Source organism: Neolamprologus multifasciatus, chromosome 9 (assembly GCF_963576455.1).
Source record: "Neolamprologus multifasciatus chromosome 9, fNeoMul1.2, whole genome shotgun sequence".
Classification (NCBI taxonomy): Eukaryota; Metazoa; Chordata; class Actinopteri; order Cichliformes; family Cichlidae; genus Neolamprologus; species Neolamprologus multifasciatus.
In genome coordinates, this window is record NC_140447.1 from 9,718,187 (window position 1) to 9,736,911 (window position 18,725).

The window sequence follows — 18,725 nt, forward strand, 5'->3', positions numbered from 1 at the left end:
GTCGGGTGTTTGCCCAAACATCACATCATCAACCCTGCAAGGAACATTATGTTCCAGATCTTCCCTGTTGTCCATTTTCGTGATGTTTGCATCTGAACTCATCCAGAAGAATTTCGAACCGATTCTGTCTGGGATCCTGTGGCACAAAAGGAGTGTTTGATCCTCTTAGACTGGGACTGACATCTTATATAATACAGAACTATACAAAGGACGAGTACTATGAGTGAACAAGGTGACTTATCAGTGAAAAAACTGGTAAGTCACACTTGAAAATATGACATTTATTTGACAAAGAAGTTAAAAAAAAAACATTTAAAGTGCTGCATTTGCAAACTAATTGAAATCAAACTGAAAACTATGAAAAATCAAAAGTAATTAATACCCCAAACTATGAATTCTGTTAGCTCAAGACTTCACTGCATTTATATTGTAATTGTTCAAATGTGACACAATCAGAGTTTAAAACATAATCCACTGTTACACATGCAGTTACCCACGTCTACATAATATAGTGAACGGATTTCAGTTGTTCTTTACTTTTAGTTCAGCTTCAGCTCAGCCAGTTACAGCATTAAAGTACTGACTTCTGAACTGTGCTGCAGTGGGATATGGTGTAGATTCAATACTTGCAGATTCAAGTTTTACAGGCGCGCCTGTGATAAACTAGTACAATATGATGAATTGTTAGAGATTAAAGCATCCCAAAATTTGATTCATCTGTACCAACAGTGTGTTGTGTGAAGGAAGTTACTGCTTAAAGATTTATTCAAATATTTCAGGTATATTTGAAAGTACATTTTGCCACTGCAATTTTTCTTTCTTGTTTCTTGATTCTTGTGTTTTTACATGATGTGAATTCCCTGGTTCACTACTCCATCACACAACATTGAAGGACAAATTGTGGGTTTGAAAGAGTTAAGTATATCATTTAGATGTTCCATGAAATCAACCAAAAGGACCTTAAAATATCTCTGTAAGTACTCACCAATGATTTTCAGTGATGGTTCAGTTCTATGTTATAAAATCCAGTTTAAAAGTGAAGTTTCAAGATTTTCTTCCGCTGCTCTGAAGAGTATGTGTTCACTCAGTGACGTTTAAAGGTGAAGAAAATGTTGTTATGTGTCAGTTACCATTTAACTCCATTGTGTTGCCAGGTAAACATTCCATTACACTCCTGTTTGTTTCCAGCATCTCTTCATCAACAGTCATCATCATGGCTGGATCAACCACCTCAGGGAGCCCGGGGCAGAACTTTTTTCTTGGGCCCCCACTGAGCCCACAGTGCAGGTCAGGGTCCGTATTCCCTTAGTAACTCAATCATAAGTACAGACACAAAACAATCCACAGAAAGGTTCATGTTTGTCTCTGTTTTGAGCTTGTGGGTTAAATATATTTTATATTTGATACAATTTGCAATAAAATTCTTCAGTTATTGAAGAAAACAACTGTCAGTTGTTGCGTCGCTGTTCTTTATAAAGTCCTACAGTTGCTATACACATCAAACACACAATGATGCTTCATTAATCAAACCTTACAACAAATAACATCTAAAGAAAAAGTAGTTCAATTGGATTATTGGATTACATTTATTTTCTAAAATATCTGTTAGGTAGTTACAAACTCCTTGAATTGACACTACACACAGTTGTGTTATAAACCTGTCATAGCACACGTTTGCTCTACACAGTGATCATCATCATCATCATGTATTTATTTATATAGCATTTTAAAAACACACCTAAAAACACACTTGTACAGCACTTTGGTAGACCAAAGTGCTGTACAATACTAATATGCACATAGTAATAAAACCAGACAAAGCAATAAAATAAAAAAATAAAATAAAATAATCAGTTACCCACAGAGTTAAAAGCCAGAGAATAAAAATAGGTTTTTAATAAAGACTTAAAAACTGGCACTGATGTAGCCTGTCTAATATGGAGAGGAAGGTTATTCCAAAGCATCGACGCAGCAACAGAGAACGCTCGGTCTCCTCTAAGTTTCAGCCGTGACTTTGGGACCGAAAGCAGCAACTGCTCAGCTGACCGAAGGGAACGAGTGGGGACGTGGGGCTTCAACAAGTCAGACAAATAAACAGGTGCCAGACCATTTAGAGATTTAAAAACCAATAAAAGGACTTTAAAACGGATCCTTAATTCAATTGGAAGCCAGTGTAAAGAGGCCAAAATCGGAGTGATGTGATCAAATTTTCTTCTGCCAGTTAAAAATCATGCCGCAGCATTTTGCACTAATTGCAAGCGTGACAAAGTGCCCTGCCCAACCCCTATTAAAAGAGAATTGCAATAATCTAAACGTGAGGTTATAAAGGCATTAATAACACTTTCCAAGTCACACTTGGAAAGAAAGGGCTTAACCTTTGATAAACGTCTGAGGTGATAAAATGCTAATTTTACCACCCCGTTTACATGGTCATCAAAGGTAAGTGCAGAATCAATTTTAACTCCGAGATTTGTGATCGAACTCTTTAGTTGGGAAGTCAAAGCTGCAAGATCGACATCCGGAGTATGAGAAGAACGATTTGGGCCAAATAAAATTGCTTCTGTCCAGGGTTTTAATAGTTTTGCAATTTTCATTAGTTTTTATTTTTATTTAGTTTTGACTTCAGATTTTCAATTTTATATCAGTTTTAATTAGTTTTTACCAATTGTTTGCTAGTTTAGTTTAGTTTTTATTTTTTTGAAAATCCTTAGTTTCAGTTTAGTTTTGATTAGTTTCAGTTATAGTTTTAGTTGTGTTTGCAATAATTAAGTGTAACAAAATCCCAGTTTCATCATATCAGTCATTCTGCTCATCCTTGGGTATGTTGCTATTCAAGCTATCATACTGCACCCTGGACAGGTCGCCTGTCTGTCGCAGGGCTAACACGCAGAGACAGACAACTCACATTCCCACCTATGGGTTCTTTAAATAAATAAATAAATAGATAAATAAATAAAGGCAGATGAACAACCATTGATACCAGGCAACTATAAAATGTATATCTTGGCCCCAATGAGACTATTAACTCTCGCAGCACCGGGTGTTCGTAATTTTGGTTCAAGTGAATTGATAAACTTTTTGAAGGCAATTGACTCACACAGTTGTGTAGATATCCCCGTCCTGTTGTCTCGGGATGCATCACGCTGCCTTGCCTGGGGTTAGCTTCTGTTTTCTGGGGATGAGGGTTGAGTGTGCTCCCTTACCTTCTCAAGGTAAGCTAGGTTAGCCTTCTTGTGTGAGCTTTTCAAGTGCACTTTAAGGTTTGTGGGATTTTTTTCCCTTTAGAAATGTCCCTCATAATTTGTCTCTTTCCACTACAAGACACTTGCTTTATCCAAAACACAGTCATATTCAAAGTAATCCCAAATTGGACTCTGGCTCCCGACTTTTCCTGACATGATTCTGCGCGTGGACGGATAGCAACACAGACGACTCGACTAACGTACTGCCACCTGCTGGCATAATTAGACAGCAAGAAAAAAACCTGTAAACTAAACTTCATTTTCACCCTTGACTACTGTATGACACGCACACATCAATGAAAACTAAACACATTTTTGCTATAAATTCAGTTAATTTTAGTTAGTTTTGTGAACACTCATTATAGTTTTAGTTAGTTTTCCTTTTTTTGTTTTTATTTTTATTTCCGTTAACGAAAATGTTTTTTCACTTCTAGTTTTCGTTATTTCGTTAGTTTTCGTTAACGATAATAACCTTGCTTCTGTCTTCTGATCATTAAAATTTAAAACGTTTTTTGCCATCCATGCTTTAAGGCAGTCAAGCAGAGGTCGAGTTGGGAGACTAAAAGGTAAGTAGAGCTGGCAGTCATCTGCGTATAGATGGAATGGCACTTTATGTTTCCGGAAAATCGCGCCAAGAGGCAAAAGGTACAGTGAAAACAATAACGTCCCAAGAATAGATCCCTGTGGCAGTGATGTCACACACACACATACCGAACACACTCCAGGCTTTAGTTTCATGGCAGCAATGGCAAACACCTGTGTGGTAAAAGCAGTGTTGGGGAGTAACGGAATACATGTACTGCCGTTACGTATTTAAAATACAAAATACAAAATAACTGTATTCCGTTACAGTTACCGTTTAAAAAGGTGGTATTTAGAATACAGTTACTTTGTTGAAATAAATGGATTACACGGCGGTACTTCTCTGTTTCATATTGTCGCGGGTCAGGACTGTTTGGGTTTTGTTTGACAGCTACGTTCTGTTGTTCCAGGCGGCAGCGTTACGGTTGCCATGGTTACAGGGTGACACACTCTCTCTCTCTGCGTGTTTCCTGGGTGAGAGAGCGCCTGTTGTTGTTGTGCTAAGCTAATACGCAGAATGCTACAGGTATAGCTCTAAAGAATGTAGCATCATAGGCAGTGTAGTCCGTGCTGCAGGGAGAATGGACTGCCATACACGTTATGTGTCTGTGAGCGAGGGAGGGAGAAAAAGGAAAAGTACGAGCTGTCATCGAGCAAAAACGGGAGCTGGAAGCATGTAAATATAATAATAACCACTGCAGCCAAGAAGAGTGCCTGACTAGCCCAGTTGTAAGTAAGCTATTAAGACTCGACTGTACACCGTGTTCGTGTTTTCCTCCAAAAACAATAAGTTCCGTTGGAGCAGCCTTTCAACGCCTCTCTCTGTCTCTCGCAAGCAAAGTTGACCCAGACAACAAAGTAAAGCTAGTTTTCGGCTACGAGCCCGACACAGAACCCACCGTATTAGCCAGAGGTCCCTTTACTACGGTTCGGAGCCGCGGACCTTCAGTAACAGTAATAAATCACAGCAATAGCACATTCACGTAGTTGTAAACAGCATGATAATATATTAAGTAATCCAAAGTATTCAGAATACGTTACTCTCATTGAGTATCGTAACGGAATACGTTACAGAATACATTTTGGGGCATGTATTCTGTATTCTGTAATGGAATACATTTTAAAAGTAACCTTCCCAACACTGGGTAAAAGGCACCACGAACTTGATACTGTGGTAAAGATGTCACCATATAACTGCTGATTTTCTACCTGCAGTTTTTCTATTCCAGTAAAGCTAAAATGCTGCTTTCAGCTGCTCCTTTGCCCCAAGGTGTCACCACAGCGTGTAACTCTGCATGCTTGATTTGGCAGTTTCCCACCAGATGATTTTCATTCAACTCCAAAAAGGATGTGCATCTCCAGCTGTATTCACACCAGCAACCTGCAAGTGAATGCACTAACCATTATGCCAGTGACCACTAAAATTAATCCCATAGCTCTTTAATTTCTCTCAGTAAGGGATTCAGATTCATTCCAAAATGGTAGTTTTGTTGTGAGATTTGCTTTTAGAAGGACTCTTTTAGGTGGACTTGTTGTTCACTACCACAAGGCTATTTAAATTAATTCAGTGTGAGCATCGTCAGCACACAATAACAGTGGATTATATATATATTTTCTGCTCTACTGAAAGAAATTTACTGACACTGCATAGAGAGGAGAGGCTGAGGAGTCATGAGTAAGTTTCAGCTTTTTTTTTCATTGCACTTGACAGCTACAGAAGCGTTGTTACCACATTAGTTAAAAACAAATAACAAAAAATATTTTTATTTTATAGTTTTTACACACTGTATATTATTTATTTGTTTGACAAATTCCTAAGTTAAAACCAATGTTCCCTCTAAGCTGTGCTTTCTCTGCACGTTCTCTGCGCACAGAAAATCTGTGTTGCGCACAAAAAAAAAATCTAACCTGAACTTTAATGAAAATAAATGCGTTAAAAGTTCATTCTGTTTTGCAGTGTGAGTCAGAAAGTGACCGGTGACTGGCTGCTCCGGTCAATGATGCAATTCAGGCTATGACACGTCCTCAAGCGTCCTCCTCGGTCAAAGGTCAAGTTCCCTGTGACATAATGTTCTGGTCATTATCCAACATAATAACTCAGATACAAAAGGGCATCTTGAGCTATGTTTGACAAGGAAACCTGACTAAAGATAGTTCACGCCATTGTACTCTTCTGACACTTCCCATTTTTATTTCCATCAAAACACCTCATTCTTTAAAATTAGCAAGTATTTCAAATAAAATATTTTTCATCTTATTCTGTAGAGTAAGAGACAAACTCGACGTGACATCTTGCCCAAGGAAATTTGTCATGCTGACTGGAGAAAATGGGGATCAAACCACTAACCTTCCAATTTGTAGGTGACCTGCCCGACCACCTCAGACACAGGTATCCCAAAAATCTCCCAGTTATTTAAGGTATTTGAAAAAACATCCAGATCATGGTAATCACACTCAAGAAACACCTTAATTCAATTCAATTTTATTTATATAGCGCCAAATCACAACAACAGTTGCCTCAAGGCGCTTTATATTGTACATTAGATCGTACAATAATACAGGGTGGGCCATTTATATGGATACACCGTAATAACATGGGAACGGTTGGTGATATTTTAAGTCCTGTTTGTGGCACATTAGTATATGTGAGGGGGCAAACTCCTCAAGATGGGTGGTGACCATGGTGGCCATTTAGAAGTCGGCCATCTTGGATACAACTTTTGTTTTTTCAATAGAAAGTGTCATGAATCACTGTGCGGCAGGCAGGAGTTTGACCCAAAATGCAGGCACTCAGGCACGAGATTTAAACACAGCGAACTCAGCTTTATTGCTGGCAGGGGAAAGTCATACAAAAATAAAACAAGACTAAACTGGAAAATGACAAACTAAACTCACAGGGAGCTCCACACAGCATGAGGGACAACACGACACTGACTCAGAGAAACACAGGGTTTAAATACACTGGGAAGTAACGAGGGGAATGAGACACAGAAGGAGGGCACAGCTGGGAGAAATCAGAACTGACGAGACAAGGAAGCAAAGCAGGGCACATTCACATAAGACACGGACCTTCAAAGTAAAACAGGAAGTATAACACAGAGACGCAGACTTGACACGGTGGAGACAGCAACTAAGAAACAGACAGAAACCATAAGGCAGAGGACTCTAAGAACCAAAATACACAGAGGGAAATACTAAGCTTGGAACACAAGAAACTAGACTCGAGGGAGTAACAAAAGACCAACCATGAGAACATAATTCACAATACAGAGTGACAGAAAACAAGAAGCTCAGACATGCAAAGACACAGACGTACACAGAACAGAGGGGGCACAGAGAAACATGAAGGGCAAGGGATCAAAACTAGAAACCATAGAATAAATCACACAAGTACAAAATACAAGAATCAAAGAACTAAAAACGCAGGAAAACAGGAGACCCAGGATCCTGACAGGAAGAGGGCCATGTGACACATCAAACTTATTGGTAATGTCACAAGAAAAACAATGGTGTGCTTGGTTTCAATGTAACTTTATTCTTTCATGAGTTATTTACAAGTTTCTCTTTGTTCACAGCAATTGACATGTCGAAGAGGTTAACACGTGAGGAGCGAATCAAAATATGTTGATATCTGGTGAACGCAGTGACCGGGTCATTGCAGCAGATTTCAAAGCAAGACACCCTACGAGACCACCCATCTCCCATGCTACAGTTTCATGAAACTGGTTTAGTGTTGGATTCGCCAAAATGTGGACGCAAGAAAACTGTCACTAATGAAGAAACATCAGTGGCTGTCCTAGCTTCATTCAGCAAGAGCCCACAGCGTAGCACTCGCTGCATGTCACTGGAGAGTTGCATTAGTCGAACATCCCTTCGGCGGATATTAGCTACTCACAAATGGCACCCTTACAAACTCCAGCTACTGCAGCATCTCAACGAGGATGACCCAGATCGGCGCACAGAATTTGCAGAATGGGCAAAACAAAAATTGGAACAGGACCCTCAGTTCACGCAGAAGATTTTGTTCAGTGATGAGGCAAACTTTCATGTGAATGGTGAAGTTAACAAACAAAACCACCGCTATTGGTCTGACTCTAACCCACATTGGATGGATCCCTCCAAGACGGTTGGAACAACAGAAGTGATGGTTTGGTGTGGTATATGGGGTACAACGATAGTGGGTCCATTCTTCATCAATGGAAACCTCAAGGCCACTGGATATTTGAAATTGCTACATGATGATGTGTTTCCCTCTTTATGCACTGAAGCTGGCACGTTCCTTGAGTTTTTCCAGCAAGATGTTGCACCACCATATTATGGGTGCCAGGTCTGAGCATTCCTAGAGGAACAGTTTCCTGGAAAGTGGATTGGTCGTCGTGGGCCAGTTGAATGGCCCCCAAGGTCTCCGGCAGAACCAGGCTCAGTGAGGGGCGGCCAGCTGCTGCGACCGGTTGGGGAGAGAGAAAGAAGATGGGATAAAGACCTGCTGTGGAAGAGAGACAGAGATTAATAACAGATATGATTCAGTGCAAAGAGGTCTATTAACACATAGTGAGTGAGAAAGGAGACTGGAAAGGAAAAACTCAATGCATCATGGAAATCCTCCGGCAGCCAACGTCTATTGCAGCATAACTAAGGGAGGATTCAGGGTCACCTGGTCCAGCCCTAAATATATGCTTTATCAAAGAAGAAAGTTTTAAGCCTAATCTTGAAAGTAGAGATAGTGTCTGTCTCCCGAATCCAAACTGGAAGCTGGTTCCACAGAAGAGGGGCCTGAAAACTGAAAGTGTTCACTGACAGGTGTTGCCAGCTTTGGTGGCTCGTCTCCCGCTCAAAGAGGACCAAAAAGAGAACAAAACAGTTTTCAGCTGCCTGCCTGTGCTCTACACACAGCCCTGCTCTGGTACAGTAAAAACCACATTTACATTTGTTTACATTTCCAATGTAGAGGATGAGTTTAGATCACTGTGGTCCAAGCTCGTTGTCAGTTGTAGAAACTGGATGTTGCACAGGAAAGTGTGTTTCCTTACATTTATTTTGTGTTGAAAGAAGTCTGTATAAGCCGCGAGACCAGTTTTCCCGTGCTTCACTCGCGTAAGTCAGTTTGAAGAGGAAAGAACTCCATGGGACTCCGATGTGAAAAGATGTAACAAAAAATTTATTCCACAGTTTGCATCTTACAGGAGTGGTCAGGTTTAACTTTTCCTCAACAAAATAACCTACTACGGTAGGAAAACCGTGTGGCTCTGATCTACCTCGCTGCCGCGTATAGCTTATGCCGTGTTAACCTCTTCTCTCTCTCCCCCCTCCCGCACTGCATGCGCTAATTTGCATACATCCGTGATGCCCGGATTTTACTATAAACACGAGTCTTTAAGGCACATGTATTCATGGTACTACGTAACCAAACCAACACAGCAATAAAATAATTTTAGTTCCACTATAAACATGCATTTACTTCTTAAATTATTAATTACACAAACAAGCTTAACAACAGCGAAATATAAATACTAAAACATATGAACTATCTTAACTTGGCTCCCACATACCGGCCCCTAATTGTGACTCTATTACACAATTACCAAATTAAACTTGTGGAGCCAAATTACACAAACTTCAGTCTCTGCAGCTGATCACTTCAGTCCGATTCCTGCAGAAGGCAAATCTTCGTAATGGGCCTGTCCAGTACACTCGTTTTGGTTTTGATCCTAACCTGCCGCACCATTCCTGCCTTGTCCGAGATGGTATGGATTACTTTCCCTGTGATCCAAGAGTTGCGTGGGGCTGTATCGTCAACAATAAGCACAATGTCTCCAACCAAAAAGTTGCGAGATGGACGGGTCCACCTTTGCCTCTCTTGAAGTTGCGGCAAATATTCCCTTGCCCATCGCTTCCAGAATATTTCCGACATGTATTGTACTTGCTTCCATCTTCTTCTTGCGTAGAGATCTTGCCTGTCGAACAGTCCGGGAGGAAGAGATGGTTTATTCCTGAGCAGCAACAGGTGATTGGGAGTGAGTACTTCCAGATCATTTGGATCGCTGGACGCTTTGGTTATTGGCCGACTGTTAATAATGGCCTCCGCCTCACACAGAAGTGTATGCAGGCTCTCTTCATCCAGTGTCTGCAGCCTCAAGGTAACGTTCAGGATTTTCTTCACTGACTTGATCAATCTCTCCCAGACCCCGCCGTGATGGGGTCCTGAGGGAGGGTTGAACGTCCACTGAATGCCTTGTTGTTTTAGGTGGTCTTCAATTTTGGACACATTCCATTCAGCAATGGCTCTTTTAAGTTCACGCTCTGCACCAATGAAGTTAGTTCCATTGTCAGAACGAAGGATCTTTATCTGGCCTCGTCTGGCTATGAAGCGACGGAGAGCATGGATGAAGGAATCTGTGTCCAGCGAGGCTGCCACCTCCAAGTGTATTGCACGAGTAGTTAGGCAGGTGAAAATGACTCCATACCTCTTCACCGTACTTCGACCACGTTTGATCTCGAACGGACCAAAGTAGTCCACTCCGCAGTTAGTAAATGGAGGGTCATCTGGCAGAACTCTGTCTCGGGGTAGGTCGGCCATTTGCTGCTGTCCTGCAACTCCATGCTCACGCCGACAGGCAATACACCTAGCAAGTATTTTTCGTACTGCAGAGTTGGCACCGGGTACCCAAAATTTTGTTCTCAACTTGGAGATAACATGATTGCGACCACCATGAGCCAAGTTCTCATGTATTTCTCTGAGGATAAGCTTCGTGACGTGAAGATCCTTGTTCAGGATTGATGGCCGCTTAGACTCCTCGGGTAGAGCCGCTCTGCTGAGTCGCCCTCCGACCCTAAGGATGCCTTGTTCAAGTACTGGACTCAGTTTGAAAAGACTACTAGTCCTCTTTACCCCTTGACCTTTAGAAAGTGCGGTGATCTCTTTGGGAAATGTCTTCCTTTGACAGTAGCGAATGATTGCTTCTTCAGCCTTGGCAAGGTTCTCTACAGTTAACTTGTTGGTGTCCCCTTGAAACAGGCTCTCCATGAAACCTTTCATATCCCTCTCGACTTCAGGGTGAGTTTTAACAGCACTCAACTCCTTCCTTTTGCGACACAGTTGCAGCAGAATGCTCTTGACTTTAAGCATCCATGCCACCGCCCTTTTGAGTCTAAACCAGGATGAGAAGTACTGCAGGAACTCCAGCACTACATCTTCACCTTCCTTGATTGTACTAGCACACACCAGGTTACCCTTTACCTCTGGGTCATCTGTAGTCAGGCCTTCAACTGGGTGCACCTCTTCTGGCCACTCTTCCATAGGTTTGGTGAGAAAGTCCGGCCCCTGTAACCATGTGTGGGACTGCATGAAGCTCTCTGCTTGGAGCCCCCTTGATGCAAAGTCGGCAGGATTCAGTGAGGTGTTGATATACCTCCATTGCTCTGGACTGGAGCATTTCAAGATGGCATCCACACGGTTAGCAACAAAGGTACGGAATCTACTTGTTTGATTGCTGATATACTTGAGTACCGTGGTACTATCTGACCAAAATACAGATGGTTGGAGTGGAAGCTGCAATTCAGATGTCAGAACCCTGTCCATGCGTGCTGCCATTGTTGCTGCGGTAAGTTCCATGCGGGGAACTGTAATGGGCTTAAGTGGGGCCACTCTTGCCTTTCCCAATATGAATGCGCAGTAGACTTCGTTACGGCTGTTCCTCTGTAGCAAGTAGCTTACTGTACCGTAGCCCTCTTCACTGGCATCAGCAAAGTGTTGCAGCTGATTGTATACTGACTCTCCAAAGCCCACAGGTTTAAAACATCTTGGAATGCTTATGTTCTCTAGCTGATGAAGCTGGGTCTTCCACTTGAGCCACTGGTGAGCTAGGTCTGCAGGTATGATGACATCCCAGCCAATCTTTCTCCTGCAAAGCTCTTGCAGAATCTTCTTTGCTTGAAGCGTGACTGGTGACAAGATACCCAGTGGGTCATAGACAGAACTCACAGTGGACAGGAGGTTCCTCCGAGTGGGTGCCTTGTCCGGCATTACAATCTTGAACCTGAAGCTGTCAGATTGAATACACCACTGGACTCCCAGCGCTCTCTCAATGGGAAGTGTGTCCTGATCCAGATCGAGATCTTTAACCTCTGATGCCCTTTCTTCTTCCGGAATAGCAGACGGAACTGCTCTGCTATTGCTTATCCATTTTGTGAGCCTGAATCCACCCCTCTGACATACAGCTCTAAGAGTGTGGTATAACTGTATGGCTTCCTCTTCTGAGCTCACAGCCTTCAAACAGTCGTCCACATAGAAGTTGTGCAGGACTGTGTCAACCGCTTGGCTGTTGGCTGGATCTCGGTTGTCCTCAGCACATTTGCGCAGAGCAAAGCTGGCGCAGCTTGGTGACGAAGTTGCACCGAAAATGTGAACCACCATCTTGTACTCCACCATTTTCTGAGTAATGTCACCAGATGTCCACCACAGAAACCGAAGAAGGTCAGAATCCTCATCAGGCACCTTTACTTGGTGGAACATTGCTTCCACATCTGCCATGATGACCACTTCTTCTTGTCTGAATCGGATAATTACCCCAAGAAGGGTACTGGTAAGATTTGGTCCTTGTAACAGCTGATCATTTAAGGTGGTGCCTTTGTACGATGCTCCACAGTCAAAGACCACTCGAAGCTTGTGTTTCTTGGGATGGTAAACTCCGTGGTGCGGTAGGTACCAAACCTTTCCATCGTCACGACCAAGGTCCTTTCTGTCACTTTCACTGCGTAACCTTTGGTTATGATGTCACTCATGAAAGCTGAGTATTCTGCGTGGAATGAAGTATTCCTCTCCAACTTCCGCTTTAGGTGTAAGGCACGTTGCTCAGCCACTTTGCGGTTGTTGGGCATCTTAATGCGCTTGTTCCGCAATGGCAAAGCGATGCTGTAATGTCAATCCACAATAGTAGCTGACTCTGTCGCTATCTCCAGAAACTGCAAATCCTCTCTTGACATTTCTTGCTTCTCGTTTCTTTCACGCTCAGGGAAGTCACTTTTTAAACTGCTGGTCCCAGAGTTCGTCTCAATTTGCTAACTGATATTCGGTTTGCTGCAACCTGAATCAGTCCGCATGCTGCCTTTTGTGAACTGCTTCCTTGGAGGGGTTCGCTGATGGTCCAACCGAGCCTTGTCTTCACAGCATATGGACCGCCATTCTCACTGGCTATAACTTGCCAGGGTTCAACAGCTTTAGGTGCATTAGCCCCGATTAGCAGTCCAATCTTTGCTTCAATCCTAGGTATAGACACCTGCTGAAGGTAGGTCCACCTGTTCACGTAGTCTTGAGAAGGAGCATTGTCGGCAGAAGCAGGAATGTCACTGGCAACCCAAAGAAGTCATCACTGTCTAAACTGCTTATTTCCAACCCAGACACAATGTGGCTACTGATGACTTTTTCTTCTCCCATTGTTTTCAGCAAAATGTTTGTCTTCCTGCCAGACAAGTTAAGCTCATGCATTAACTCTTCAGTACAAAAGCAGGCAGTACTGCCAGGGTCCAGAAAAGCATAAGTGTATGCCACCTTTTGTCCTCTTTTAGGTTCACTTGGACTGGAACTATTGCCAAGATGTGGCTCTTTTTTTTCTCTGCAGCCGGTGAGCAGGTGCCGCCATTTCAACAAATCCATTCACGATTGACTCCGTTTGGTCTTCCCTTTCTAATGATTCCACCTCAGAAGCTGCCCTTTTGCTTGTAGCACTGGGCTTAGTCTTCATGTGTAACACTGTGGGGTGCAGTTGTGCACAAACCTGACAACTTGCCTTTTCTTTACACGAACTACTCATGTGTCCCTGCTTAAGACAGCTGAAGCATAGTCCTTTAGTTCGCATGAAGTCAATCTTTTCCTTATGAAGTGACTTCTTCATCCTCTTGCACTGTTCCATGGTGTGCTCTTCACCACGACAGAAGAGACAGGGTTTAGAAAATGCACACACCTGATTTCCGCTGACCTTGTTCCTTTCTTTAGAGGGTACGTCCTGTGTAGTGGTGATAGTTGCAGCTGTGGTGAATCCTTTTCTGCTTCCACTTCTCCTTTGCAACCTCTCATCCACTTGCCCTCTAACTTGGACCTTTAAGGTGCTGTCCTTTATATCACCGAACAATGGATGCAAAACTTCTTTGGCCTGCTTATTGACAAACTCCGCCAGATCTGCAAACTTGACTCTGCGTTTTGCCTTGTCTAAGACCCCACAAGCAAATGTTCTCCACCTTTCTCTCAGCTTGTACGGAAGCTTGGAAACGATAGCACGCATGTTGGCCGTGTTGTCCAACTCCTCCATGTACTCCACATCCATCATTGCATTATGACATCCAGTAAGATAGAGGCCGAAAGCCTGCAGAGCCTCCCCATCATCTGACTTGATGGTTGGCCAGTTAAGAGCCTTGTGAATGTATGCCACTGATATCTTGTAGGCATTTCCAAAGTGCTCTTCCAACAGTCTCTTAGCCGTTTGATATCCATGTGTAGGTTCCATATGAAGACAACTCCGTATCAATTCTCGTGGTTGCCCACTTGTGTACTGTTCCATGTAGTACAATCGATCCTTGTCGATCTCTGTTCTGTCCTCCACACCATGTTCAAAAGCTCGCATGAACAGCCGATACTCCAATGGGTCCCCTTTAAACACAGAAATGTTCTGCGGGGATTATGTAGCTAACTTCTGCTGCTTTGTTAGCACTTCAACCACATCCTGTAGAGCACTTGGTGTCTGCGATGGCTGGGAGGTAACAGTGTGTGTTTGCTGTGCATTTTGGAGAATGTTCTTCTTCTGTGCTTGTCTTTCTCGCGTGGGGGACGGACTATTTGACTGCTGTGAAGTAAATAAATCTCCAACCTTATGCGATGCCACGTAGGAGTTCATTCCATCCCGAGTGGATACACGACTGGATGCCTTGGATGCACGACTTTCATATTCCGCTAAGATCTTGATCTTTGCCTCATTTGCTGCAAGAGCTGTTTGCACTTCTAGCTCCTCCTTTTCAGCTTGGAGCTTAGCCTCCCTTTCCTCCAGCAAGCGTTTCTGTCTTAAAGACGATGCCTTAATCAATAAGGTAGCTCGCTCCACCTCTGCCTTCATGCGTGTGGATGACACCGATGACGAAGCACGTTCTGAAAATGCCTTATCACTGCGTTTTGAGACAGATGCGTTAGATACGCTGTCAGATGGATCCACGTCTTCATTGCATTTTTCAGCCTCCACAGCGCGCATGGCCATCTTGTCAATCCAAGCCGAAGCTGTCTCAGCAAAAGCCTTAAAGGAATTAGCCTTAGGTTCGAACCATTTTTCCTGGTCTTTAGTTAAATCCTCCTCCGGCATCTGCTGGAGCATCTCTTTAACATTTGTGTTCAAACCACAAAACTCTCCAAACTGCTCATTAAAGTCCTTCATCAACTGTGTTGCTTCTGTTAGGCTGGCATCACATTCCTTTTCCATCAGCTGGCGCACTTGTTTCATTGTGCCTGTTAATTTGGCTAGCTTGGCCTTCCGTAAATTGATAACACGTTGCAGCCTTTCCTCCATAGCTTTTGGTGTGATTTTCACTGCCCCAGCTTCCATTTCTGCTACTGTGTCTTCTTCTTTTTCGTTCATGCTATTAATTTCCCGAATAGCAACAACAAAATCCTTATTTTATCATCCAAAAATCATGCAGGTTTGCTACCACACAGCTCAGCATCCACCATGACTCAGCACTTTTTTCCTCGTGAATTAGCTCCACTTACTCACGTTTGTTGTCGCTGCAGCAGCTTGGGGTTTTTCCTTCTTTAGTCGCGTCAATTAATCCACAACGAGCGGGTTTTCCTACAAAATGTATAAGCCGCGAGACCAGTTTTCCCGTGCTTCACTCGCGTAAGTCAGTTTGAAGAGGAAAGAACTCCACGGGACTCCGATGTGAAAAGATGTAACAAAAAATTTATTCCACAGTTTGCATCTTACAGGAGTGGTCAAGTTTAACTTTTCCTCAACAAAATAACCTACTACGGTAGGAAAACCGTGTGGCTCTGATCTACCTCGCTGCCGCGTATAGCTTATGCCGTGTTAACCTCTTCTCTCTCTCCCCCCTCCCGCACTGCATGCGCTAATTTGCATACATCCGTGATGCCCGGATTTTACTATAAACACGAGTCTTTAAGGCACATGTATTCATGGTACTACGTAACCAAACCAACACAGCAATAAAATAATTTTAGTTCCACTATAAACATGCATTTACTTCTTAAATTATTAATTACACAAACAAGCTTAACAACAGCGAAATATAAATACTAAAACATATGAACTATCTTAACTTGGCTCCCACAAAGTCTTTGATTCATATTGATTATTAAAGAGCAGCTGTTCACATGTTTAGAAAGATGCTTTGAAAGGAAAAACTAATTTCTTTTATTAAATGTTAAATCCTTTATTCTTACAATCCAACACATGCAGAAACTTTGACATGCTCTGATGTAAATCTTGAACTTCTTCACAATGTGCATTTTGTCCCTAAATTTAAAAAAATATTTTTAATTATTTTTTAAAATTACGGGCACGGTGGTTAGCACTGTTGCCGCACAGCAAGAAGGTCCTGAGTTCAATTCCAACATCAGGCCGGGGTCTTTCTGTGTGGAGTTTGCATGTTCTCCCCGTGTTTGCGTGGGTTCTCTCCGGGTACTCCGGCTTCCTCCCACCGTCCAAAGACATGCAGCTTGTGGGGATAGGTTAATTGGATAATCCAAATTCTCACTAGGTGTGAATGTGCGAATGAATGTGATTGCGAATGATTGTCTGTCCCTGTGTGTTGGCCCTGCGACAGACTGGCGACCTGTCGCGCCCCCCGCGACCCTGAAAAAGGATAAGCGGAAGCGAATGGATGGATGGATTTTTAATTACACTTTTTTTCTTAAATGTTTTTATTTATTTTTTTTATGTCTTTCAGGTTGTGAATTTAATGAAACCCATAGTTGCTGCTTCCAGTCATGTCGTGGGCAACAAGGATGTTGATAAAGGTGAAGATTTCTATGGTCACATGCAGAATAGCTTATCAGATTGCATGTTAAAATTCCCTTGAATGAACCCTCATGACTCAGAGCTTCATATTTGATGTCTCTTAGGGTCATGCACAGCACTTTCATCAGTATTTGGTTCTTTTGTAGTGATCTGTCTCCAGTGTTGACCTCTAACTCTCAGTTTGTTTCTCCTCCACAGAAAGCCAGAACATTTCAGTAGCACTCATGAGAAAGTTTGCCCAGAACCACAGTGCTGAGGTCCAAGCAGCTGTGACCTCACTTCCTGCAGAGCAGAGACCCTTGTTAACGTGCATGCCGTGTTTACTTTTTCTTACGTTAGGAGTTTGGGTTCACCATCCTGTGTTTTGTATTTTGATTTCCTGCTTTACTATAAATCGCTGCTGCTGTTCTTTACGCGGTTTGGACACACTTCTTGCTTTGTTCTCAAGAGTGTGAAGTAATGGATTTAATCTGCTAAGGAGAGTTTTTCAGTCCCATTGCCCTTTGGGAGTCAGCGGGCTTTAACCTGTGGAGAAACATGTGTGTTCTTGCTCCTTCGAACTGTTTTCTTCAGAGATTTCTCACTGTTTGTACACATGCTGAGTGGTTAGTTTTGAAAACACTTACTTTACCTTTAGTACTCTGCTCAGAAATGCAACCTGTGACCTTACACAGCCCAAAAACTTATCCTAAAACATAAATTAACAAGGACAGAAGCTCTTTACAAATGCTTCAACAGTGTAATTCTAACAAGGTATGCAATGCATCTAATGTCAGTTCAGAGGTATGAAGTGATGACACTTTGACATCACTAAATAAAAGCAGTGATGTCATAATAAGCTTTGCTGTGGACAGTTGGAGCGTTCATGTTAAACTTTTTCTTACAAATAAAAAAGCTAATCAGATGTTAAGTTTATTTGTTCAATTTTAGTTGTTCTCATTGTGTTGCTCCTCAGATCTCCCGTTGTCCCTGAGCCTGACTAAAGCTCGGCAGCTTGTTTTCAGGGCATGGCAATGCAGATATGAGCTAAAGGTGACACAGCAAAGAAAAATCAGAATCAAGAAACCCTGAGCTGACTTTCATGGCTGCAGACGTGACATTAAGAGCCTCACAGATCAAAACAGTATTGGATTTAAACTGCTTCTAGACCTGCACATGTCTGTTTCCAGGGCAGCAGAAGGAGCGGTCAGTGTGGGCCTCGGTGCTGTACAGGACCTCTTGGAGCTGTTTGTCTCCTGTTTGACTTGCTGATCTTTATCTCAGGAGGCAGTGGGTTTTTACCCTCTCCCCCTTTGGTCCTGTGCGTTATCGTTTAAAACTCGCTATCTGCACCTTTTGGCTCCAGCACGTCTTTATTGTTAGAGTTGTTGCTTGCTGTGCTCTTCTGCGGGGTGCTGATGATTCATTGTTCAGCTTCTTCTGATGGTAAACGCCTCTGGAAAGCCTGAATATGTGAGCGCGTGTGATTCACACAGAGTTCTGCTCTGCCCCCCCGGGCTGATATATGCAGCCAGTGTGAATGTGTGTTATGTATCACTTACATGTTAGGTTCATTAGACTGACACAAGGGTGATGCACGGATGGTGGTGTTTTTAGGGCCAGGTGTGAAAGTGGAAGAAAGACAAATTGCAGGTTTCTTTTGAAATGTTAAAAGAATGTTGGAAATTTGATCAGAATACAGTGAAAATGAGAGAAACAGATATTTTTTCTCAGATCATTGTGTTAAATTTTCAAAATCCCCTGTGTTCTCTTTAAGACTATCAGCTCTACTCTAAACAACCCTGAAAGCCTCTGCTGACACATGTAATCAGTTCCTTTCTTTCTTTGTAAACAAGGTTGAGTCTGTCAGGTCAGCAATAGTACTTCCTACAGATGACCCATCAGTGTT

The 18,725-nt window shown here is 42.6% G+C and overlaps 1 long non-coding RNA gene across 1 annotated transcript; it reads left to right on the forward strand.

The window, feature by feature from the left end:
• Nucleotides 1-7,547: 7,547 nt before the first annotated feature.
• LOC146511007 (uncharacterized) lies at nt 7,548-17,888 on the forward strand. The gene is made up of 3 exons (XR_014876052.1): nt 7,548-8,727; nt 16,767-16,836; nt 17,036-17,888. It is a non-coding gene; the product is annotated as an uncharacterized LOC146511007 (long non-coding RNA).
• Nucleotides 17,889-18,725: the final 837 nt, after the last annotated feature.